General features: G+C 46.6%; 1 pseudogene; it reads left to right on the top strand.

Annotated features, from left to right (window-relative positions):
• Window positions 1–20447, top strand: part of LOC119376788 (cholinephosphotransferase 1-like) — an 81362-nt pseudogene extending 60915 nt beyond the window's left edge.
• Window positions 20448–26142: the final 5695 nt, after the last annotated feature.

Here is a 26142-nt window from a genome sequence, read left to right on the forward strand (position 1 = left end):
ATTCTCACGAGCTGTTCGCTTCGTGTCAGTTGTGAATAACCGGCGTCGAATGAAGGGTACTGTAATTGTGATAGCGGCACTGGCTGTCTTTTTCCCACTCAAACAAGCTGAGAGTTCGCCGAGTAGAAGCAGGAGCACGTTTTGGAGATTCGGGAGCCGCATCGTCTGCCTCTCCCCCAAGCACATTGTTCAAAGGGCACTCATTACTGCTGTAATGCCTCAGCACGTTGATGCTCTTTGCTCGAACTGTGACTGAAGAAGTTTGCCTCCAGATTATTTGCAATGAAGGTTTGGAGACTAAACTAGTGGTCAATTTTTTTATGTCTATGGAGCGATCAAAGCTAACATGAAAAAAGGAGAAAAAAGAAACTGACTGTCTTGATTTCTGTTGTCTCCACATTTGAGTGTCTTGGGTAGACCGTCCTATGACAACACCCTGACCGTGGTTTGCTAGTCTTTGATGCGCAAGTCATTTCATTCACATACTTTACAAGTGCCGCAACGTGTTACATTTTTCTGCGACCCCGGCACGGATGCCGCAGCTGGCCACGCAAATGCCCCTGCTTTCGTCGATGGGAAAGCATGACATGAACTGTAGCTAAGCAACCAAGAACCGAAACGTAAACATACCTTGACGTTCACAGATCCTGGCGCGCTTTTTCTCAACCGTGGTGGGCACTTCACCGCGATAGTTGAACCGCTGGGCAAAAGCTCTTCACAGCACCATGAACACACCCTGCTTCATAAATTGTCTGACTTTTTCTAAATTATCGCCGTGGAAGAAGCACTCTTTTCCTTATAGTTTTCTGAATTCAAATTTTATTACTATGGGTGTTTTTTGCATTGCCATGCCTAGCTAAACGCATGCCACCAAGCTTGGCAGCTGGTGAACTCACTGTGTACTCACTGACCCTGGTGTTGTTGTTTGCTTCAAGCTGCTGCCAAGTCTGCCTCAGGGTGGCAGGCTGTGTGTATTCTCTGCCACGGTTTCTCTCGTTTAGCGAGCAAGGCGGCGTCCTCTTTCGCTCAGCAAGCTCGTCCCGTCAGTTGTTTCGCCCAGCGCATGCATTTGCTGCCGCCGCGTTCGCCTCAGGGTTTCTTTTTGCATTTGCAAAAAGAAACATACGCGCTAAAATTAAGGGTCTGTGGCGCCTGCTAACATGTCTCTTTAAAGCCAAGGAAGATGAAAACGCTGCACGTGAAATGGCAAAACACCGCACCGCCACTTCTGTTGTCTGCTTCCATATCCTATCAGGCCTGCTGCCGTGGCCGCTGTGGCGCTCGATTGCTGGCGCAACCATGGTGGCTCCTAACGTATGCACAGTGCCTATAGCAATATGTAGACCAATTTAGGAGGCATTGATGTAAACGTACTAGTTGGGAAACCCTACCTGCATTGTTTGTTCGGCCACTCTAAGCCATTATAGAACCGCAATCCCTTCTTTTCCTTGAAGGAGGTGTTTGTATTGTGAAAAAAAAAAAGGGCGGCGGCACGAGGTAAAAATTTGCGCGCGCCTGTTGCCCCCCCACCCCCTCCTGTTTTGGAAATGTCCCAGATTCAGATTCCGTGAACTTGGCAGGCAGGTACGAGTATATAAAGAACAAGTGCATAGCAACAATGAATATTCTAAAAGTGTTTTCACGCACTACATGGGGTAGTGACAAGAAGTGTCTGATGAATCTTTACAAAAGCCTCATGCGCACGTGCCTAGGTTATGGGGCAGTAATCTATCCGTCTGTGACACCAAGCGCCTTGAAGATGCTTGACCCTGTCCACCAGCTATACCTGGCGACAACTTTTTGTGGCAGCACAGCCAAAGCTACGTGGGCAGAGCTTCTGCACATGTTACTATGCCAAGTAGTCTATTTGTGGGCCTTTTCGGTGTTGCTTCTGTGAGCGCGTTCAACATGTGCATTTTTGTATGAACATCCACTGCTTATGATGTTATTTGTGAAATAGTGTTGTCAAAGATATATGTAGCTTTAATCGAAAGTGACAAGCCTTGGTATACTATTTATAGATACAGCACTGAAGGAACAAATACCTGGAATCATTGCTAAGCACTTCTGCAAATCACATTATATAATGCTAATCTGGCAGCAGTTCAAGTGCGTGTGTTTACTTTTTTCTTTTTTTGGAATGCGATAGAATATTCTATATTGCAAAGGAGCACAGGAAGCAACTTTATTGAAGTGGTCAGTTTTATTTTTGAAAAAGGGCATGGCCAAGAGCAGGAATTAGAAATCCTACGCACAGGCAACAAACCATTTCCTAAATTTCGGTGCATGCAGGGTCAGCATTGTTGTCTTTGGAAATGCAATACCTCTCTGGAAAACCATACTTTATGTATGTATGTGTGCGTCTACATATATACACATGCAAAATTTAAAAATTTCGGGAGGCCGGTGTTTGAACCCCCTCACCCCCTGGCTACGCCCCTGCCGTAGATGCTGATGGGCGTGGTGTTACTGTATGTGATCTTCAGCGTGATTGTATCAGCAATAGGAGGCATGTGAAATACCGACCATGTATGCAATGCAGCTTAAGAAGTGGTTAATTTCTTTTATGTATTTCTTCCAATCTCAGTCTCGCTTTCAAGCATCTGGTCTTGCTGAAGACTGGCAGGTCGCTGGTGTCAAGGTAGCTATCGTGATGAGAGTCCCACTTACACTAGTGCACACAACTTCTTTTCCGGTGATATATGCGGGTAACAAAATACTTCACAGCACACCGCTATCTTTCCGTTCAATAAATACAGACCACCGAACGGACACGCGCTCATTGTCGCTTACAAGCTTCGATGTGCATCTGCTGCAACCGAGCTATGCCATCGTCGTTTACAGGGGCAAGAAAACTCGAAATCGACACCAGAAAAAAAAGAAACAGTGAAAAATGGAAATCCTTAAAGGGACACTAAAGGCAAATATGAAGTCGATGTTGATTATTGAAATAGCGGTCCAGAAACCTCGTAGTGCTACTTTTGTGCCAAGGAAGTGCTTATTTTGAAATAAAATCAAGTCTTAGTTGTCTGCATTGCGTTAGTACACTTCAAATCCCCCGCCTTTAAGAGGTCTTTCTCACGTCACTGTTGTCGTGCCCAACGTTGCCCGCCTTTACTGCGCGGTGGCGTGCACTGGCGGCTTGCACCATTCAGGCATCCGGCAACATCACATGCATGCAGCATTTTGTCGAACTTTCTGTCAGAGCAACTTTCACGAGCGCGCAAACACACGCAGCAGTACGCGATACCGAAACTACCACTGAGACGTGATTGCCGTGAGCGAAGCAGGGCGATGGGCAAAGCACAGTTCAGCAAAAACAGAAACTTTGAACCATGCGCGCCATTCCCCATGGCAATGCCAAAGAGGTTCTTTTTTCCATGAGTCAAACAGAAATGAACAAGGAGCATTTTATTACGTTTCTTGATGCATGAAAGGTTCTTTTTTTTATTGCAGCTAGTTTGATTACGAGTGATTAATTGTAGTCGGACTCTCTCACGTCATCGGGATCATATCTAAAATGTTCCGTCGTGGCGCTCATCGTGTAATACATTTAGCTTAATTTCTCGGTAAGTAGGGCACTGCTGTTGATAATATTGCCGTTTTAGACATTGTCATACATTGAGCTTTCACTCTGACATAAATTGCTATTTGCCTTTAGTGTCCCTTTAATGGGATAAGCTTTCTTACTTGCACTGCAAGCAATCTTGAAATAATACCCATTTCTTTCCTTTCTATGTTTTCTTTTATGCTCGTAGTCTAGAAAAGTTATTGTTCGTGGACTACATGCAGAAGTGCAGTAAAAAAGTGTGTGCATCAGTTCCATAGCCTTAGCTGTGCTGCCACAGAAAGTTGTTGCCACGTATAGTGCCTTTCTATGGCGCTTTTCGCACGAGCCCCGTAGAAAGTCTCTGCGTTGAATCCGACATATCTTTTGTATTTTTCTGAAGGTGAACTCAAACGACGAACACCCCTTACACTCTGCTATCAATGATTTGTCCAGTTCTGCCGTTTGACAACTGTCCTGCGGTGAAACGGCCCTGCTCACTTCGTGTGAGGGGCCTATCTGAGGAAATGGGTGTGCCACTTTTTGAACACCGTTTGGGTGGCTTCCACTGTAAACTCCCACCGTGGCAGCAGCAGCTTATAGATTGCGATGTATCTTTCGTTAACACCACATAAAAAAAGATGGTGCTCTGTGGCCATGCATTGCCCTTGTGCCATAAAAGCCCACTAATCATCATCATCACTTTATTAAATCAAGTTTTAACCGTACTGCTATTTGCAAATATCGTACTTTGCCTTTAACGTGGCAAATTCCTCTTTGGGGCAGAGATTTTCAATAAACAAGGAATGTAGGGGTATGCTTGACTGGGCTGGTCGGTGTATATTGAAAGGAAATAAATGTCTTGCGAAAAACATGAAAGAAGAGTTGCCCATAGAACAGTGGTTAGCTTATAATGGAAGTGTCCGCAGTGGTTGTGGTGCAGAAGTTGATGTTGCAGACAATATGATTGACATTGTTTGTGGTGCTAATGAGGATCAGATGGAAGGGAGAACTGCAGAGGAAAAAACAGAAACAGAAAAGAACTGATGCTCTTGGAAGAGAGCTTGATAGGAATATGCAAGAACTTGTGAAAGATGCACAGTTTCAAGTGCTGCAGCGAGAAATCGAGTCTCTGACAGAGTAAAAGTGCTTCCAATGCAAAGGAACTGTTTCTAGATGCACAGGAGTTTTTAATAAGTTTTTTAATGATGAAAGAATCCGCTTAGCCACTGGAACATACTAAGCCGCTATGGTTTGCAGTGAATGCCCCGTCTTTTTCTAATTTTCTTTTTGCCATACAAGGACTCATTTCCAGTTTTCCAAGCAGGCTAAACAGTCAGGGAATATGCTTGGAACCATCAGGAAAGCCTGGAAAAGTTGGAGAATATCGAAAAATCAAATAGTTAGACGAGGGCAAAGGGCACTAGACACGGGACAGTATTAGAATTACAGACAGGGCGCTAATAATAATTGTTGGGGCTTCACGTCCGAAAACCGCAATATGATTATGGGGGATGTCGTAGGGGAGGGCTCGAGAAATTTCGACTACCTGGGGCTCCTTAACATGCACCTAAATCTAAGCACATGGGCCTCAAGCATTTTCCCCTAGATCGAAAATGCGGCTGCCGCGGCCGGAATTTACAGGCAGGGCGCTGACAGAAAGATCGGTGCCCTGTCTGTCGTTCTAACACCGTCCCGTGTCTAGCACTGTTTGTTTTGTCTTAATGATGTACCATCCAACCCAGTTAGGTGCGCTCCTAAAATTGGTAGACACCCTGAACAAAACTAAGAAATAAAAGTCAATTAGTGCGAGTTAAGCCAAGGACGGCATATACAGTACAACCTCGGTGATATGATCACGGCTCGTACGAATTTCGGGGTGATACGAATTTTTCTGTTCTGTAGTCCCGGCCAAGGGCCCTGCACTGTAATGGAGTACGGTTGTTGCGAACCGTTTTTCATCCAGTGACGTTTGGTACGAACGTACACTACCGTGCAGGTTCAAACAGGCACTGCCCGCGCTGCCACGGAAGACACGGCAATCACAAGCGACCACGGGAGCCCAAGCGCGGGCATTCACATTGCGCTGCCAATTTGTCAGAGGAGGCGTTGGTCAGAGTCGGCCATCAGGGGTGCGTGGTATCCTCAGATTGTGCATGCAAATCTTTGAGGCCCTAATGCACCTTCATGTTTAGATTACAGATGGCACTGGCGTCGCCATTTTGTCCCATCCCTAACATACTGAAGCGTGTTGCAGTGCTCGAGGCAGCGATGTGTACTGTGTTTACACGTACCTGCCACCAGTGTTTCTAGAACCAGTTCAGTTTCACAGCTCCCCGCAGATGCTTGCTCTCCAAAGTGGATGCGATGGCCGACGCGAGAACTAGCGGCGCTGCAGTTCCATCTTGTATCATGCCTCATGCATTCGCAAATCACGCACGGTGTACGGAGAAGGCGAGCACGGCGAAACGCGCAACACGCCGCGAGCGGCTACTCCTCACGCGTCTCATTTCGCTGCGGCATGTACGTTGTCTCCGCGATAAGCTTCAGCAACGTGCCATTGAGAGCAACGGTGCGCTGCCTTACCCGATCCCCGGGACACAGCAAGTGAAGCAATATGGAGCAGCAGCGCTGTAAAGTTCACGCGTCAGCCGCGTGTGCCGGCTCGCGAGTGGAGCTGCAAAACTATACTGGTTCTAAGAACGTTGCCTGCCACGTCGATGCAAGCCATGTCCTCGCAATCAGACATCCTATGAAAGGTGGACGAGGACCGAAAGAGGAAACGGATAGTCTTGACAAAGGAGCTGTTACGGGTCGTAATGCATCTGGTTCTGTGCATGCGCCGTATATTTACAAGTATGATCATTGACATCCAGAAACTTTTTAGCAGTTATTATGAGTTGTTCGTGATGTTGCTGTGGCCCTGAGAAACAATAAATGAAGATGCACACCAGCTTTCTTTTGTCGCATACTGACTTTCCATGTTTTCTGGTGATGCGAATTGCAGATGCTATGAATATTTTTCGTTACCCCGTGAGATTCGTATCACTGAGGTTTTACTCTATATGATATATGTATTGTAGAAACATTGGAAGGCAGGCTGCATTGTTGCCAGCTATCCCAAAATCATAAAATTATTCTTAACATTCATTGCATATTTCCTCTTGTCAGCTGTTAACAGTCATGGGCATGTTACCAGCAAAAAGTAAGTGTTACAGTTACCTAAGCCAAAAATTAACTCAGTTACAGTTAGTTTCCAAAAGTAACCTGTTACAGTTACTGTGACAAAGTAACGTTGTTACTTTCCGTTGCTGTATAACATAATAGATCACAAACGAAATGATAGCATTTATTTAATAAAAACATACGAAGGCATACTGGTAGTCACAAATGCTCGTGGTAAAACCCTAGGTAAAGCAAACCCCAAAACTTGGAGGACGCTTAAGCTTCGCCTTCAAGAGTAGAATGCGATAGTGTAAGCGGGCCCCACGCGCATCGCCTTCTCACTTGCTAGCCTGGCTTCGATTTTCAGTGCATGCCTCAACCGTGTCTTAAGGAAACGAACGACTGTGCGCGTAACATTGGCCGTTTTTCAAACTCCTAATATGCCCACTGCAAGTACAGCTAAGTGCCTATTACGCCATAATTCTTCCTTTTGCGAATCAGCGAAGGGCCCACTATGCGTGCGTAAGGCAACATGCGAACCTATGCAGCTGGTCACTTTGTTGATGCTTTTGAAGCTGATGATGATCAAATATGTCTGAGCGCTTATTAACAGGTGGGCCTTTAAGACACCCACACGTTGTGCATTTCACATGTTTTGAAACCTGGCGGGATTCTACGCTTCTGCCACGCAATATTACATGCATTAAGGAGGCTTCTTCTACTACATGACATTAATAGTTTTTTTTTTACGAAGCAGTTTCAAGCAATAGCATGGCTCGTGTTAGAACACCTGCTTGCCACGCAGACGGCCTGGGTTCGATTGTCACTTGCCTCGAGTTTTTTTATTTATGTATTTGCATCTTTCTCGTTTTTGGGTCTGGACAAGATTTATTTTTGCTAACAACCAATGATGCCGACGCCGACACCCGGATTTCTGCGAAACGAGCTCTTTAACACTATTGCATTGAAACGGGGGCCCAACCAAGCATTTGTTGTGTGAGCCTCATTTTGTAGCATGAACTTTTAACGGCAGAGCTCTTTAAGCTGGCCGTAAAGCTTTGTGTCTACAAATGTGTACAAAAAGCTATCATCATCATGAATTGGTATGTGCTACCGATATTGGGCGAATCCCACTACTCACTGCTGGTCCACCAAAAATGAAGAAGGTAACAGAGGGTGACAAACACCAATTAAGTTTTGTAGACAGACGTAACCAGTAATTGAGAAACCTTCAATAACCGTTGATTAACCCAGTGATAAACACCTTGACCGTATGTGTCTGCTCCACTGGAGCATTATCTGTACGGAATGCTTCACCGGTATGTACCAACGAGCGAATAGTAGGGAATGGGAAAGGCAACTATGGCTGCAAGAAGACCCCGAAGCGATGGAAACCGGACGCGAACGACGTGCCCGTAGGTGTATGAGAGCTGTAAACGGTTGGTTTCAGCGCGAGTTTTTGTCTCTGGAGTTTCGTCATCCGGTAGTGTCTATGACTGTCTGTGGTTTAACTTGAACCTCTCTGCGCTGAGAAGCAACCTAGAAACAACCTAGCATCACCTAGGTGAAGCCTAGCAACAACCTAGAAGCAACCAGACTTGACTTCAGAATCGTCCAGCTTGCGGTTTCAAGCCTTGCGCGACTTAGTGCAAGCTTCGCAGCCAGTACACTTTTCTTCTGCTCGAGCCGTACGGCTGACCTCGCAGTTGATTTGAGCTCTGCTGGCGCTTAGTTCGGTTTATATCTGGGGTCGTATTCTAAGACGATCACCTTTGAGATATCTATCACTTTTAAAGGGATCGACAACCAATTTTTATGGTGCCCATTTTCTTTCGTGCAACGGAAAGCTTACCGGTGAGAGCGTCTAATCACGGAACGATAACGTGGAAAACGCCGTGAAACATTTGTAATCAGAATTTTCTATCTGCGGCGAATATGAAGCCGTAAACACAAGTGACAACCCATGCTGCAAACAGTGAGCGCGAGAGCGGTTCGTGTTCGTGCGCGCCAGTTTGCTGCGCATGCGTGCACTCCGCGTGCATGCGCCCCGGCTCGACATGTTCCACTGGCTACCGCGAAGGCAGCGCCGCTTCTCACCGTGCAACTCCTTTTACCTCATAAGCAGCACAAAATAGAGCGGGGATAGATAATAATATACATACTCTAAATTTTCAGGACTAATTATGGCGCGCATGACAGCATCAGACTACGTGACTAGGACAGCAAAAAGTGATCGACTCCATAATTCTACTGCAAGGCTCTTCCGCTAGGCTGCGCGACATACCAGTTTTGGTACATTTAAACATGATTTAAAAATATAAATCCTACTCACAACGTGAAAAGGATGCTGGAATCTGTCACTAAATTTCACTGTCTTTTCATTTTACCAAGATCCAATCACACGTCGTGACTAGTTGTCGGTCCCTTTAATGCGCGCTGATTGGCAGGTTGCAGAGTAGTGGGTAAGTTGTCACTTTAATCATTGCACACGCAGGATTCTGCAGCCGGCAAAGTGGCGTTGTCACCGAATGCGTTTGTCTCAGAACACAGCCCGCGTTTGAACACAGATTTTAAGGTCAAGATGCGAACCAAGAGAAGGAAACATAATGTGCAGCAGTGCATTGTGCACTGTCGGTACCTGTTATCCACAAAAGAAAGAAAACTACTGATCGTATGCGTTTAATAGTTTAGGTACGGTGAGCGTCTTAGAGGCGAGACAGCGACGGGACAGCAGTGAGTTCCCCGAAACGGAGCAGCCATCCTGGCGACCTATGGCACAGGTAATACTGGTGGGTCGTAGTGAGGTTTCAATCGATCGACATGAACAGTCTCGCGCCCGCGGCGGCGTTGATCCGTAGGTGGCTGAAGAGGCTCAATAACGTAGTTGACCGGTGAAGTCTGGCGTAGGACCCAGTAAGGATCGTCATACTTAGGGACGAGCTTTGCGGAAAGGCCGGGGCCAGATGAGGGCACGCGAAGCCACACGATTGTTCCAGGTGAATATGACGAAGCAGATAAGTTTCGGTCATGAGAGTGTTTCTGGCGGGCCTGGTCGTGCGTGGTAAGCGAGCGTGCGAGCTGCCGACATTCTTCGGCATAAGTGGCGGCTTCGGCTAGAGTCGTAGTTTCTGAGGGGTCCGGTCGGTACAGAAGAATAGTATCCAAGAACGAGGAAGGTTCCCGACCATAAAGCAGGAAGAACGGAGAAAACCGCGTAGTAGACTGAATGGCGCTGTTGTAAGCATACGTGACAAACGGCAGTATGCGGTCCCAATTCGTGTGGTCATCGGAAACATACACGGAGAGCATGTCGCCGAGTGTGCGATTGAAGCGCTCGGTCATCCCGTTTGTTTGCGGGTGATATGCGGTAGTAGTTCGATGGACAACGTTGCATTTGCGAAGGAGGGCTTCTACGGCTTCGGATAAGAAGGAACGTCCGCGGTCACTGAGTAGCTCATGAGGTGCACCATGCCGAAGAACGAGCTTTCGAAGGATGAACAAGCCGACCTCACGCGCTGTGACCTCTGGAAGCGCGGAAGTTTCAGCGTAGCGCGTGAGGTGGTCCACAGCGACGATCACCCAGCGGTTGCCATCTGGTGTGTACGGTAGGGGACCGTACAAATCGATCCCGATGCGGTCGAACGGCCGAGAGGGACAAGGCAGTGGCTGGAGTGGACCTGTGGTCGTGTGCACAGGGCTCTTCCGGCGTTGGCACTTGGAGCATGAACGGACGTACTGCCGAACAGAGCGGTACATTCCGCGCCAGTAGTATCGAATCCGGAGGCGTGCATATGTCTTCACCACACCAGCATGGGCGCATTGCGGATCCGCGTGAAAGGAGGCACAGACGTCGGAACGTAGATGGCGAGGAATTACCAGCAACCATTTGCGGCCATCAGACAGGTAGTTTCGGCGGTACAGGAGGCCATCACGGATTTTAAAGTGGCGAGCAGTTGGTTGTACGTGGAGACGCCTGAGACAGATACTCTAGGACAGAGGCTATCCATGGATCCTGGCGTTGCTCAGATGACATGTCGGCATGTTCAAGAGATGAACAATCGCAGCTCGAAATACGCAACGCCATACTCATGGGGAAGTGGCGAACGAGAAAGAGCGTCGGCATCCGAATGCTTACGGCCTGACCGATAGATGACATGGATGTCATAATCTTGAAGACGGAGTGCCGAACGAGCTAGGCGACCAGATGGTCTTTTAATGAAGATAACAAGCACAAAGCGTGGTGATCAGTCACGACGTCGAATGGGTGGCCATACGTAAGGTCGAAATTTCATGATTGCCCAAACGATGGCAAGGCATTCTTTTTCCGTGACTGAGTCGTTCTTTTCTGCTTTATGTGAGAGTGCGACTGGCGTGGGAAAAGACATACTCGTCGAAGCCAGAATTTACGCTGGGCAATAACAGCGCCGAGGCCTACTGCACTGAGCGTCCGTTGGATTTCGGTTGGAGCATCCGGGTCAAGTAGCGTAGGATAGGTGGGGATGTCAGAAGATGGCGTAAAGAGGCGAATGCTTTGTTGGAAGCGGAAGACCACGCCGAAATGTCTTGGTTGTCGGCAAGTAGCTGTGTGAGTGGGGCGATTATCGTCCCCCTCGTTGATTCCCGACGACATGGCCCAGCAAGCTGCTACCCAGCACCTCCACCAATTGATAGTATGCGTTTAATAGTTTAGGTACGGTGAGCGTCTTAGAGGCGAGACAGCGACGGGACAGCAGTCAGTTCCCCGAAACGGAGCCAGCACGAGCACCAACCACGACAACAGTCTTCTTCATCGTTCTCTATGGTAACCGTATTTATCACTACACTACTGATATTGGCGCATTACTGTATCCTCCCTTCGTATGCGGGGCCCCCCGCGCAACTGCAGCGCGGTCAGTCTTCAGCAGCTCTCTGTAAAGCAGATTTTTCTTCCCAACCAGCCATTCCGCCAACAACACAGTTTTCACCGAAGCAAATCAAAGTCCTCGACAATGCTTGAGACGACTGAACAGACATTCAGCCGGCGTACTGGACGGAATTCCCGATTCCCGGTTTGATGGTTAAATGATGGAAGGCTTCTTTGCAACCATCGCTGTCCCACACTTCGATCATTCCACTACTACGCTCGTCAGAGCAGACAAGAGTTGACATCAACTTGACCAACTGTCCGCCACGGTGCTCCAGCGGTTACGGTGCTCGGCTGCTGACCCGAAGGTCACGGGTTCGATCCCGGCTGCGGCGGTCGCATTTCGATGGAGGCAAAATGCTAGAGGCCTGGTGCTGTGCGATGTCAGTCTTTGTTAAAGAACACCAGATGGTGAAAAACTTCCGGAGCCCTCCACTACTGCATCTCTCATAATCATATCGTGGTTTCGAGTCAGCGCTCGTCCTGTGTGTGTTATTCTTCGTCTACGTCTTTCAGCGCTGCTTCTATAAAGCACATAAAATGTTTGATATTTCAGAAACTACATATTGTACTAGAGAAATTATTGCATATTTGAAATTAGCACACAGCAAGATTAACCAATATCGCTCGTGAAAAAAAAAAAAAAATGTTAAGTGCAGGGTTCCCCTTAAGCAAGCAGAGTTCAAATTACTGGATCATTTCATGTTTAAGAAGCGCGAAAAAGAAACAGGGACGAAGCCCTTTTTGTCATTTGTAGCTGGGGCTGCGGGTCATGTGCAGGGGTGGGCTACACGTGAGAAACTGTAGTATGATGATTCCCTGCTGTTTTACCTGCCGCTCATACTCTGTCTGTGCATTCTTTCCCTCAGGCCTTCTGGCTTCTATTGTGTTTAAAGATGCCAACGCTTCTCTCAGTGCTACTGTGGCTGCCGTTTTGTTTACCGCTTCTTTGTTTCTGTTCTGCAACAGTGCACGTAGCTCTGTTAGGCCTTTGTTTGCAGTGCCTGCACTTGCCTGCACATTTAGAGCCTCCCCTAATGCTTGCTTTGTGTTTTCGCACTTCTAGGTCACTGACATGTTTGGTGAGTTGGTGCCTCATTTTTTCTCCACTTTGCACATTTGCCTGCTGCATCTGGTCTGCAGTGCAATCGCCATGCTTATTCGAAGAAAACTAGGATTTTTTTTAAGTGGGGCATACCATGCTTTTAAACTTCTTTTTTTTTTTTACATTCTTGATCAATTTTGATAAAACTTGCTGAATTTATATATTTGTGTGCTGATTGCAAACATGCGATTATTTTTTAGCACTATATGTAGTTTTCAAAATTCAAATTTTTTGTGTCGTTTCGGAGGAATGTTTGTATCTGTCAGTTTAGGAAAAAAGTAAATCAGCATATCACAATAATCTGGAATGGAAAGTGTACGCAATAAAAAGGAAAAAAAATAGGCGAAAATGCTCGAGACCCATGCACTTAGATTTATGTGAACGTTAAAGAACCCCAGGTGGTCAAAATTTCTGGAGCCTCCACTACGGCGTCTCTCAAAATCATATCATGGTTTTGCGACATTAAACCCCATCAATTATTGCACAATAAAATAATGGATCTTCTCCATCCACTTGACGAAAAGTTTGTGAACTAATTCCCAGCTTGACTCACTCACTAAGGCTCAACAAGTTGTGTTCAGAACAGTCGTTCTTCTTTTACTGCATTCCAGCTCATTCTGATGTGCTGGTTTACTCTCCAAGTTTAGGAAAAATCCAAAAGCAGGACATGAAATGTTTGATATTTTAAGAGCTACATATACTGCTAAAAAAATCAATTGCATGTTTGAAATTAGTGCACAAATATACATAAACACTGTTGGTTTCATCAAAATCTATAAACAATTAGACGAAAATTTTAAAGTCCCACCTCCCCCTTAAAATACATTGCCTAAGAATAATGGGTGGCTTTATACGCATCACAGCCAGGTTCAGTTAAGGCCTCAAGACACTAGCGGAAAAGCGCGCACGGCGCTCCAATGGCGGCAAAGCGTGAGCCTCAACAGGTGCCACGCAGCAGCATTCTCGTGGGGTGAGAGGGATGGGTCCATGCCCAATTTCTGGCGATGTGCCACATGCCGCTTTCAGAGGAGACCAATCAGAATGGCATCTGCAGTGACAGATGCGCTCGGTAGTGGTGTCACGCGGACCACCCGAACACTCATTCCACACTCACATCAGCGCTTGTTCCGCTTGACTGCATTCATTCTGTCACATAGCTGTGAACCAAGGGTCAGTAATAGAAAGGCCTTTAGAACTGTGCGCGAGTTCTCTGCAACGAGTGAGCTTTGTCTCTGATGAGGAACCGAGACAGCAAAGCGCTGGCCCGTCCTCCGACGCTTCTGTTGCACCGGCATGGTAGTACACGGTGCCACCTTTTCATCACCTTAACACGACATTGCTGCAGCAGAAGCCGGCACACATGCATGCGCATACAGGTATGACTGCAATGGTAGCAATGTTGTTGTCTTCAGCTGACGTGACTTCCTTTAGAAGCATCGTAAACAAGGTGCTTGCGGGATTCCGCAGAACTGATTTGCAACAATAGCGCCGTAAACATAATTACGCAGCATCCATTTGCGAGCACACGAAAGCAAGAGTGCGTAGACTTGACAGGATGCGGGATTTCCACGCTGCAGCATTTCTCCATCGCTGCTAGTGTGTTTGGGCCTGTACTATGCGAGTATGCCAGCACCATATTTTCGTGTATGTATGTCATTTTTAGATGGCAACAGAAATTATAGTGACTACTGCATATAAACAGGCGAGACAAGTGCTGCATTAACACTTGTGATTCTGCTTTTTATGTAACTTGTCCATTACACGTATAACCACTGTGTTGCGCGTATGGCACCTGAATGTCTGGAAACCTTCCAGATTATTTCAGAATCTTCTGGTAGGCTTGAGTGCGCAAACGCGAACAGTTGAGTTCATTCTAGAGCTAACGCAGCCACCGGCAATAAGGCTCGAATGTTCGATGCCGCATGTATAATACCGACTCGCCTTACTGCAGATCAGATTATCAACGGTTGACACTCTGTTCGCCGCTATCAATGTACAGCTTGTATTGCTTGTGTAGTTTGACTTTTCGTTTCCCGGGCACAGGTTCGCCCAAATAAAGAGTTACGTCTTTCATAGCCCAACTGCCGTCTTCCTTGCCGTCACGACTACGCGACATCTGGTGGAGGTGCTGTTCGTTCATGTTCTGGACAGCCCTGTGAAGCCGTGAACCCAGCCCAATTTGTGAAGAAGACACCGACACCATCAGAGACAGTTCAGCCAGCTGCAGACTAGAAGAACTACCCCCTCGATACAAACTCCTACTGGACAAGCCAAAAGCCACGGCAACGAAGACAGCAGACATGGTGACGGCCGCAGTGTGCCCTGCAGCTGTCGTGACGCAGCCGTCCAGAGAGCTGCCGACCTTCCTTGGATCGTCAAGCGATGACCCCAAAACCTGGCTCAAGACGTTCAAAAGGGTCTCAACATTCAACTACTGGAACTCCGAGAACAAGCTGTGCCGTGTGTACTTTTACCTGGAAGACGCAGCAAGGATCTGGTTCAAGAATCGGGAATCCACTCTTCGAACCTGGGACATCTTTCACAGCGCTTTCTTGGAAATGTTCAGGAGCATCGTCCAAAGGGAAAGGGCTGCCGCCTTGCTGGAGACAAGGGTGCAACTCCCGAATGAAAGCGTAGCAGTCATTGCGGATTAAATGACCTGTCTGTTTTGCCACGCTGACCCGAGGAAAAGAAAGTCTGTTTCCTCATGCGAGGAGTAAAGCGAGAGCTCTTTGCAGGGCTCATGCGGAACCCAACCGAGACAGGTAAAGAATTTGTCTCGGAAGTGACGGCGATTGAGAAGACGCTGGAAATGCACACCTGGCCAGTACAATCGCCGATTGGTTCAAGACAGCGCAGCTGTTCACGCCCTCGGCACCGACGACCTGTGCGAAACGATCCGAGCGCTCGTACGGGAGGAGCTGCGCAAAGTGTTACCCTCACCACAGCCTGAAGTAGACACTCGATTGCGGAAATTGTACAGGAAGGAATCCAGCGGTCACTTGGGGTTCCTGAGACAGCGCAGCCTCAGCCCGAAGCCATAACCTACACTGCTGCTGTCCGCTGCCGCTACCCGCCCCCGCGACAGCATCAAGACGTCGCACCACAGCAGTTCTGTCGCAACTCCCTCTGCCACCACCGGCGCCATCTCACCCGCCTGTCGGCCAGCGCCACACACCCAGCCAGACCGACGTATGGCGAGCAGCCGACCACTGCCCACTATGCTACCACTGCGAAGAAGCCGGCCACACGTACTGCCTCTGTTAGTACCGTGACATGGGACTGCGCGGTTTCGCCGTGAATGCGCTGCGTTCACAGCCAGGTGAACGACCACGCGACATCGCAGACTACATTGCAGGAGCCTATTGGACGCCCCGACGACCTTCCCGTTCGCCGTTGCCAGGCCACGATATCTCACTGCAGCGCCGGCAGTACACCGTCCCTACTCGGGGCCGATCCACGCGCGACAGCAGCGAGGTCAGTCTTCAGCTGCTCTCTCTGTAAAGCAGATTTTTCTTCCCATCGAGCCATTCCGCCAACAACACAGTTTTCACAGAAGCAAATTACAGTCCTCAACAATGCTTGACAAAGCTCGGCGAGCTTCGCATTCTGTCGGCCTCCATGTTTCTGAATACTCTCAAACCGGTCTGCTGGCAGCGGGCACAGGTGAGCGCAGAGGCTGCGGTCGAAAGTAATCTGGCTGACTAATGCTAGGACACAGTCCGTCGTGCGGATGCGCCTGCTGGTGGATGATCCACGAATTAGCTGTCCGCGTCCACGACAACTCCAGATTCATTCCATCGTCTGAATGCACTGTAACACGCAGAATTTTTTTTAATCGGCCATTTATCGTAATCCTTGTCCACATCTTTCGTCCCATGACCTGGCGCTCTTTGGCCATGAAATGGCCCTTGCGTCATAAAACACTATATAATGTACCATCATCATCATCATCGTCACACAAATGAGTTTGAACAGCACAAGTCGTGCAACCACAAAAAAAAAATGTTCAAAGAATAATTGAGGTAATGAAAGCTATAATGCTCACATACTCTTCCAAACATTATGTGAACTGTGCAGCTTAAGAACGGCCAACTCATCCACTTGATTTCTTGAGAAATAGTGTTCTTCCATGTCTCTTGTCGCACGGCTCTACCACTGTGCTGGAAAACAATGCCTTTTGAATGGCAAGCAGTTGTAGCTAGCACAGTGATCAGCCAAATGGATTTTGGATTTGTTGCTGATAAGTTTTTATGCTTGAAGGACGGACATCTTAATTTTTACAGTACCTCTTTTCCTTTGCTGCAATGGAAAGCTAACCTTCAAATGCAGAAAAAAATAGAGGCAAGCAAAAGAGTCGTGCATCATTACCAACCTGCCCAACTTTCCACACTTGGAACGCTTACTGGTCAGAGTGTCCAATCAATAATTATCGTGGAATTGTAACGTGGAAAACACGGTGAAACATTTTTTGATCAGAATGTTTTATTGCAGCGTTAGTCGTACATGCAACACATGCTGCTTGATAGCGATCGTAGCCAGCAAACAAGCGAAGCCCTATCTATAAGTAACTTTGTGTATTGAAAGAAAGCCTGTGTTGCTGCAGTTTGTGTGCTGTGGCTCAACACAGCTTTTCTGTTCCATTAGTTGCTGCGAAGGCAGCACTGTTTCCAAGTTTTAACTCCTTTTACATCATAATAAGCAAGGAGTAAAGTGGGAGTGTGACTCTAAGAACAAATTGTGGTGTGCCTAAACAACAGCAGACTATGTACAGCAATCCCAACGACCTTTTCACAATACCAAGGCTTTCCACCGATGTAAATCCTATTCCAATTGCAAAAAGAAAGCGCGAATCTGTTCCACTATGATCGTTGTAGCCGGTTGTCAGTCCTTGCCACACTGCAGCAATGCCAGAAGGAAGTCTCTTCTTCATATTTGCATAGCTGCACGTACAGCTCTGATGGCTAGAAACACAGTGTCACTACTAGTATTGTGGACCATTGATGTTAAGTACCTTGCGTTGCATTGCATGTTGTACTGTATAGCCCATTGGCATTGTATTATGTTATAATTATGTTTATCTGCTTTTGCCATTGTATACAGGATTTCATCTTTTTTAATCGAAACTTTTTGACAGGGGCTACTTGTGGCATAACTGAAGTTGTATTGACAGACATTTTTGTACAGATCCGTTTCTCCTCTTCGGTTACGTTCTTGGAGTGTAGTTTAATGTTGTAATTTAGAAAGGTTTGTTGGTTTCACACATTTACGTGCAAAACAAATAAGGCGTATCATCCACTGCCCCTAACGTTAATGAAAACCAAAAGACAAACCAAGGAGGATACAGAGGACGTTATTTGTAGTCTTTTAACTGTATTGTAGTAATTTGTAGTGGACAAAGCGACAACTTGCCGCCGACTGAACATTGGATAACGCGTCCAATGCTCTACCACTTGAGCTACAGCAGCAGTCCCAGACACGTCATCAGGTGTAACTGTGCATGTAAACCTGGGCCGCTTGTAGCCATGATGGCAAGTGTGGAACACTTTTAGATGTGAAGCATCTTATAGCGGAGTTCAAACCAGTGGTGGTGGTGGTGTGTGGCGTGACCACCTTTACTGTGCATGCGCAAACCCTCACCACTTGCCCTCTCCACTCCCTCTCTCCCCCTTCCCCGTTCCCCTCTCCACTCCCCTCTGAAGCGCGGGCTCGACATCCCTAAATGCTGCTTCGCATCGCCTCATGGTCCCCTTTAGCTGGAGATGGTGTGATTTTTTTTTGCCAGCTGGCATCACGTAGCACGCGATATTTAATTAACGAGGTGGCAGCTGACCAATAAGCCCTTGTGTCTTACCTGTCTGCTGGGATGAGATCCTCATTGTGAATGAATTAAAGAATGCAAATTTAAGGGCTTCATTGTCTGTTGGTTTTCATTATGGTTGTGTCTGACAAAGGAAAAACGAGCCATAATTCCCCACTTTCATTCATGGCCCCTAACAAGCACGTTAACTTTTATGCTGACAGTAGCACCAGGTCTCCACAACTGTTTCGGCTAACGTCGGGCTCACGTGCAGCCAAATTCAGCACCGACGTATCTTGAACGGTTAATCAGGCTAATTTCACATGTATTGCTCTCACCAAGAACAAAATGGCATGTGGGAAATAATTGAAACAGATAGTGGCACCATGTTGGGGCAGTATGTGGTGTGCTACGATTGCAGTTTTGACTTCACTTTGTCATCTAGTTGCACCGAAACGCAACAAGCTTACTATGGTGTGATGTTTTGAGATTGCAGTGAAAAGCTGTCACCTTTCTGTTCCTGCGAAATATGCACTTCCTTCATGTCACTGCTGACAAAGTTTGCTTCTAATTCCTTTTGAATGATACGAGGTAAGTACTGCATTAACACTTGTGATTCCACTTGAAAACTCCATGCACCATTGAATGTTTCCATGAATTTGCAGCTCAGGTAAGTGAACAGTTTAGTTGGAAGAGTTGCCCTTAACCCTTCAAGTTAAGCACTCCGACTTTCGCTTGTCAGATGGAGTGCAGTGTCTACATGCAATCATTTCAACTGAACTGTTCACTTGCTTGAGCTGGAATTTTGGGGAAATATTCAATGGTGTGGTGTTTTTAAGCAGAATTGCCAGTTTTAATGCAGTACTTGTATCATTCAAAAGGAATTGGAGGCAAACTTTGTGAGCAGTGACGTGATGGAAGTGCATATCTTGCAGGAACAGGAAGTTTAGTTTTTCACTAGGTAGTTTCCATTGCGTGCCAATCTGTGGCAGGGCCTGCTGACAGATGGCCTGCTGTATCCCCATCTCTCTCTTGCCCTGTAGATCTTCGGCGGCCTGCAATGCACGTTCAGCCACATCGCCTGCGCTCCTGACAAGGAACAGAGCATTGCATGTGCCACCACGCCCCCTCTAGTGACCTCCACCGACGCCCGCCAAAGTAGCTCAAGATGGATGGTGACACTTTGTGAAGCGATGCCCAGGAGTGCCCGTCGGTTCAACCGTGCGTTGGCTGGCCAAACTGTCCAATGCACGTGAGCGGCACGGAGGAACTTTGCCAAAGAGCTTGTCACTGCACCGGCTTGTGTGACACCGGGAAAGTCGTGCTACCTTGTGCGTGGCGGGCAAATAAGAGCTTTTAAGTTTGTTTTTAATTGGACTGATAATGACATGCTCCATCAAGCAGCCAGGAAAGTGCATGTAGAACTTGTTGGTAGATGTCGCGGGTGTGTGTGAGACTCCTCTTCAATGGCTGATGTTCTGCACAGTCACTGTATGTGCAGTGGGTGGCCGCCACACCTCTAGCATAGAATGATTGTGCCATGGTGTTTTCTAATTGTGTTGTCATCCAGAAAAGGTCCCTTGCTGTTGCATTATAAGGTCCACTATTACAGAATTCTATTTCGGAAGGTTTATCATTAAATAGTTTGATGCTATTGGCATTGTTGTACCCTTACTGTGTGCAATTGAATTTGAACTTTTTCTTTCTCAGATAATTTTAGTTTTTGTTCTGCTCTGCTGTCGTTCGCTTCCTTTACAAACAGCCCCTTTTGCCTTGTACAAGCGTCCACTTCACCCAAAGATGTTTGTCATTCACTGCTTTGTTGTTAGCCAGTAGGAAAATACTGACAGCATTTTTGTGTGTCCTGACATCATCCCTACCAGGGCAGTAGAGATTTTGTAGATGAATAAAGATGCCTACAGTTGTTGCACCATGTCTTGTGTTGCTTCTCTGCTGTGAACCATGCGTGTTTCTGTGCATGCATGCATAGAGCAACCACCAAAGTATATAGTGAAACAGCATGATATTTTGATGCATTTGATGTTTTACTAGTGAAGAACTACTAAGTAGCTGCTACGTTACTACAATCATCATAATGTTCATTTCTAGTGTTTTGTCCTGTGGGACTGCTCACACCACGACCGGACATTGTGTTCTTCAAGCTGCACCATCATCGCATTGCTTATCCTTTATTTTCTCTTTACAGATTTCTCACATAGATTTCTGGCCAGAATAAAATGCCTCAAGTCGCATCTGTTGTTTATAATAATGTGAATTTTGTCAGCAAGTTTGTGGAGGAAGCCTGCTCCTTGTTATTCAGTGCAATAGTGTTGAGGAGCTAGTGCTGCAGAAAGTCTAGTGTAGTTGGTGTCGGTGTTCAGTGTGACAGACAAGTATTTTACCACGCAGCCACTCCAATATTTGAAACTGCTTTGGAAAAAGACCATATAGAAGTGTCATGATGAGTGAGGAGTCCTGTTAGCAGCTATGTAGATGCGTAGTAGAACCCACCAGGTGTGCCAATTGCATGACGAGTAGGTGGTTTTAAAGCTGCCAACCCATTATCACAATTCAGCATGAAAGGTGCAGTGTGCAGCTACGTAGGTGTGCAACTGTACTGGCAGTCAGTGCCCTAGGCGAGTTTGCCACAGTTCCTTCTCTTACGGCATGGCAAGTGAATGAGCAGGAAAAGGGGCCCCATATGGCTTTAGGCAGAGCTTAAATGCCCTCTAAGTTTAAGCATCTTCAAGTATAAGTTAGAGTTACTGTATATGCTACCTTTAGGTAGCAGAGTTGCGCATCTGTTTTCCAAACGCCGCTAGCAACCATGCATTGGGAGAAGCTGACGCTCGGGCCAATTTTTGTATTTCTCGACGCCGCCGCTCCAGCTCACTCAATTAACACTAGTCATCGACAGCCAATGTTTATCGCGGCCTTCGACACGCCAGACATGTTTATCGACGACGCGGTAGGCATGTCGCCTGCAAAAACGGAGTGCGACTTCACCGCATAGCTGTGGTTGCTAGCCGGACCTATGCGCTACTCTGCTACCTAAAGGTAGCATATACAGTGACTCTAGTATAAGTGTGTAGTACATGCACCCACTGCCTGTGGCAATAACTTGTGAAGACTGCCACTGTCTTCAGCAGTACACTCAGTACCATGTTTTTGAAGCACAGATTGCAGTTTTAAAACCACATCAAATGAGAAGACTATCTTCATCTGTGCATGTATGACATTTAACCTGGAGTGTGCGACATGAACTGGCACAACAGGTGTGCTCCTAGACCTTGATATGTAACTGAATAAATTTTTTCAGCAAAGCACCCGTGAAAGGGAAAGTTGTGACCTACCACACATGCACATTGATGTACTCTTGCACACACCTCATGCGGTTTAGTTTTACTCGTTGCCATAGCTTAAGCTAAAGGTTCTCAACATTTCTGGCCTTGCCTTGTGGTGCTTTCCTTTTTTTCGCTGATGTGCTTACACACCTGGTTCATTAAAGCATACAGCAAGGCAATGGAAAGTGGGGTGGGCCAGCATGACTCAGCAAAAGGGGCACAGTCACTACATATGTGGCACTGTGACGTGTTGAAATTCCTAGACTGTATGCTTTAACAGAGTTCCCACTCGTGTAAATGCAGCCGACAAAAGAAAACCTGCACTTTGAGTGTGCGTGGAAAGCTGTTAGCCCCTCGGCCTACATACTATGTGCAAAAGGACCACTCGCATCTTCTCTAGCTTGTCCTTTTGCTCATGGTAGAATAATTTTCCATGTATGTGTGTGCCATGGTGTGCGGCTGCTGACGCTCGGAAGGGCTCCATCCTCTCATTTCAGATGCAGAGGAGGCGTGCGCCCTGCTAACGCCCGAGGAGCCTCCACCGTACCACGAGTCCCTAATGGAGCTGGACTGCGAGACAGTCCATGCCTGAGCCAGTGGACTAGCTGAAAGCAAGACTCCAGCATGACAACACACGTGCACTGTCTCTCTTTCCTCCCTCTCCACGCAGATGACAACTGACCAGTGCGTGTGTGGTTGTGCGTCCTTTGACATTCACCCGTTGTTTTCACAAGATCTGTGTGCATCCTACACCGAGACCAAGATGAGATGTGTATGAGCACCTGGCTTGCGTTTTTCTTTATCATGTCGGCGAGCTGCAGCAATCAACAAGATTATACCAAAATGCTAAATGCAGCTACAGATGGTGCTTTGTCAGGCACAAGTTTGGTAAGAAAATATTTAACATCATTTGGACTGCCAAAGATATGTTGCTTGTGAACTGGCTGTGGTAGTGCCAGACTCATCGCACACTACTGGGCTAATGCTTAGGACGTTGTGAGGCCATGCCGTAACGGCCGAGAAATGTGCACTTTAAATGCTTCCTTCTGCATTATGTGTTTAACACAGTTGTTCACTCAGTGAAGGAGCTTTGTTATACTCGGTAAGCCATCTCCACAAGTGCGTGACATTGAAAAGTCTAATGGATGTGGTGAGGGCTGCAGACAGGTGTCCAGGGTAAAGCAAGTAGGAAGCTGTCGTTTCGTTCTCCAACAAAGGCTTTGATGTGCAGATTAACTGAGGGCAGTGTCTTTCGCAGGTACTGGCATGGCAGCCAAATAGAGCCTTGCAGTTGCATCAATAATTTGTGTAACAGAATGGGTAAGAAAGACAGCGATGCGTGTAGTTCACCTCGTGCTTTTCAAAAGAAAGCTTGGGACACCACGTAATCTCAATACAGGTAGTTCCCAAACCTTTGGCACGTTGCCTGTCAAGGTTGCTGTTCAGCACTTGTTTCTCCGCAAACAAACTGGAAGGTCTCATGCGAAGCCTGCATTCGAAAGTTATCCTTGCAGCTTACTGCTAAGCCAGGCGATATGTGCATTGACCACTTGTGCACTGTCTGGTGCAGTGTGGGGGAGCAAGGGTATGTGACTGTGCTCTCTTGACATTTTAACCTCTGTTACCCAGATATGCAGTACTACTGTACTAACATCACATCGTTATGTACTCAAGCACCCTGCTGCATTACTGATGAGTGCATGTCACTTATGGCCATCACTCTTCAAGGTTCAACTGTGCCCCACTTTCCTTTTCACAATTCTAGCTTTACTGTGGAAACTTCACTTGCCTTCAGTGATTGCACAGTGCTTGCATATTGCCGGATTTAGAAGAGACTTCGTAGCAACTGCTACTGCACTATATGTTCTGGCACTTCAACATTGACTGTGTTCAACATTGACTGTTTGGTATCCTGCCTGTACAAACAGTTGTGCTTGTGTACAAGGCAGCGCATCACACCCAACTTAGTGTTTAAGCTGTGGGGACTGTAAAGCGACGCTGAGTGCCAGCTAAGTGTTGCTTTGTACCAAATGTCATGCAATCCACATTAAATAGTACCATTTGTGAGTTGAATTAGTAGTGCTTATCATGGTACAACAGAAAGTATGGTGAGGTACCAACTAAAGTAGATGCTTGGGTGTGTTGGTACAACACAGCGGAAGGAAAACACGCAAAGACTGGACACAAGTACATATTGCGCAGTGCTGACAAAATAACCTTTGTTGTAAGTCTGTGCCAGTTGTTTGTTTCTTCCTTTTTCTGGTGGCCCGTCTTTTAGCGCCATTTTCTCTCCACTATGAGGTACCAACCATATCAGTGGTATTTAGGCACTCTGACTCTACATCTTTGACCTGGAAGATATTTATGCTCAATGACAGCAGTGTTTCTTATGCACTCTGTTGATTTGGTGCAGCACCGAGACAGCTGGGGTGTGGTCACGGCGTTGCAGTATTTATAAAACGGTAACGTAGAAGAAACCGAACTAGGAAAGGAGTGGCATACAAAACAGCTACTCTATGAATTGCTGTGATAGTCTCCTAAGAACTCTTACCGCAGCTGAAATAAGCCTCTCTTTTTCTCTGGAGTGTGGGGACATGGACAGCATATTAGAAAAAGTTTTTGACCTTCTTTTGTAGAAATGCGATAAAAAGGCACCTTTTAATGTACTTGTGCATCCCATAAAATGGAAATTTTTTTCTGGTGTCCATTTACAAAACAGCAGTGGAAATTTCATCTATGCTTACGTTAATTCTCTTAACCGGTGACACTACTGATGATGCTACACACGAGTATTGGTTGAGATGGTCCAGAAAAGCTTTTCTAGCATGAAATGTTTTTTTTCAGGCACTCATCCCATCGCATACCAACTTTTGCAGTGTTGCGAAGGTTTAACAGAGCACATTTACTTTTTTTCACCTACTGTGTGGTTGCAAATAGAAGCCCTGGAGCAAATCTGTAGATTTGACAACAACTTGTTGGCATCTACTTGTTGGCATCTACTTGTTGCATCTACTTGTTGGCATTTACTCGACCGTCATTCTGTGGGGCGCGTCAATATCCTAGTTGACATTGAGGTAAGCCAATGAGCTGGGATAGCCACGTAAGGTGTAGGGCAGACAAACTGTGTTCAGTGGGGTGGGCTAATGAAATGGGATGTTTGCAGGCACAAAATGGGAGTGGCATTTGTTGTGCCATGGGCATACAAATATTCTTTCCACTGAAGGCGAGCATTTTTTTTTTATGGAGCAGTCTTCACTGCAATAGTACAAACTTGCAGTGCTCGCGCAAGCGAGAATTCCGTTTCACTCTGAACAAAATTGACTTTTATGTAAGAGTTAATTACTTTCCTGTGTCTTAGCTCTTCAATCTGTATGAGATTTCAGGTTTGAGCATTTGGATGGACATAGTAGACATGTACCACTGTATCATTAAAATGGGATCATAAACCTTTTGTTTGGGACATTACTTTTATAACAATGCTGCGCTGCTGCCAGTAAAATGAAAAATCTATTGAGCCAATTACAGGGCCTGTGACCTTATCAGATTGTTCTTCAAGATAACTTTAGGAGCCTCATCACTCAGTGCATCGAAGTACAGCACCGGAAATGCTGTCTGGCCAAGAACTCAAGTCACTAAACACAAAATATATCTTTGAAAGTGGCTGCCCAGGAATATTGCCCCAGTTCCATGCCGCATCACTCAGTAGCGTAGTCAGGGGGTGGCACACCGGGCCAGTGCCCCCCCCCCCCTCCCGAAATTTTTTCTCCCGTAGGATACAGAGCACAAAATGACACTAGATCACACTCACCTGCTCCGAGACAAATTTTTGCCTATGCCACTGGCGTCGCTGTTTGAAGAACATTTCTAACTTGCGTCAGATGGCGTTCCTTAGACAAAGTGGACACCAGGGTGATACAGTTCAGTTGTGGAGTGCCAAAAAGACTGATTATTGCGGGAATTAAAATGAACACAAAGTAATGAATATTTGATATTATAGGCCACTACGTGCCAAAAGCATCGGGCCATGTACGTGTAATGGTAATGTTGTGCCGTGGTCGGATTGTACAATTCACACAGCCCGCATTACTACTGAAAGAATAAGCGCTAAAAATTGATGAGCACAGAAAGAACAGACAAAGGTCTGGCGCTACTAGCGACCGTTTATTTTCGTCACACCCACCGGGTTTAAAAACATATAATCATGGTGTTGCGCGTGCGCAACATCGCATTGGAGACATAGAGCAAAAAAATCAAGTATAATAAAAAATGCGATAACGC

This window comes from Rhipicephalus sanguineus, unplaced genomic scaffold (genome assembly GCF_013339695.2).
Source record: "Rhipicephalus sanguineus isolate Rsan-2018 unplaced genomic scaffold, BIME_Rsan_1.4 Seq225, whole genome shotgun sequence".
Lineage (NCBI taxonomy): Eukaryota > Metazoa > Arthropoda > Arachnida > Ixodida > Ixodidae > Rhipicephalus > Rhipicephalus sanguineus.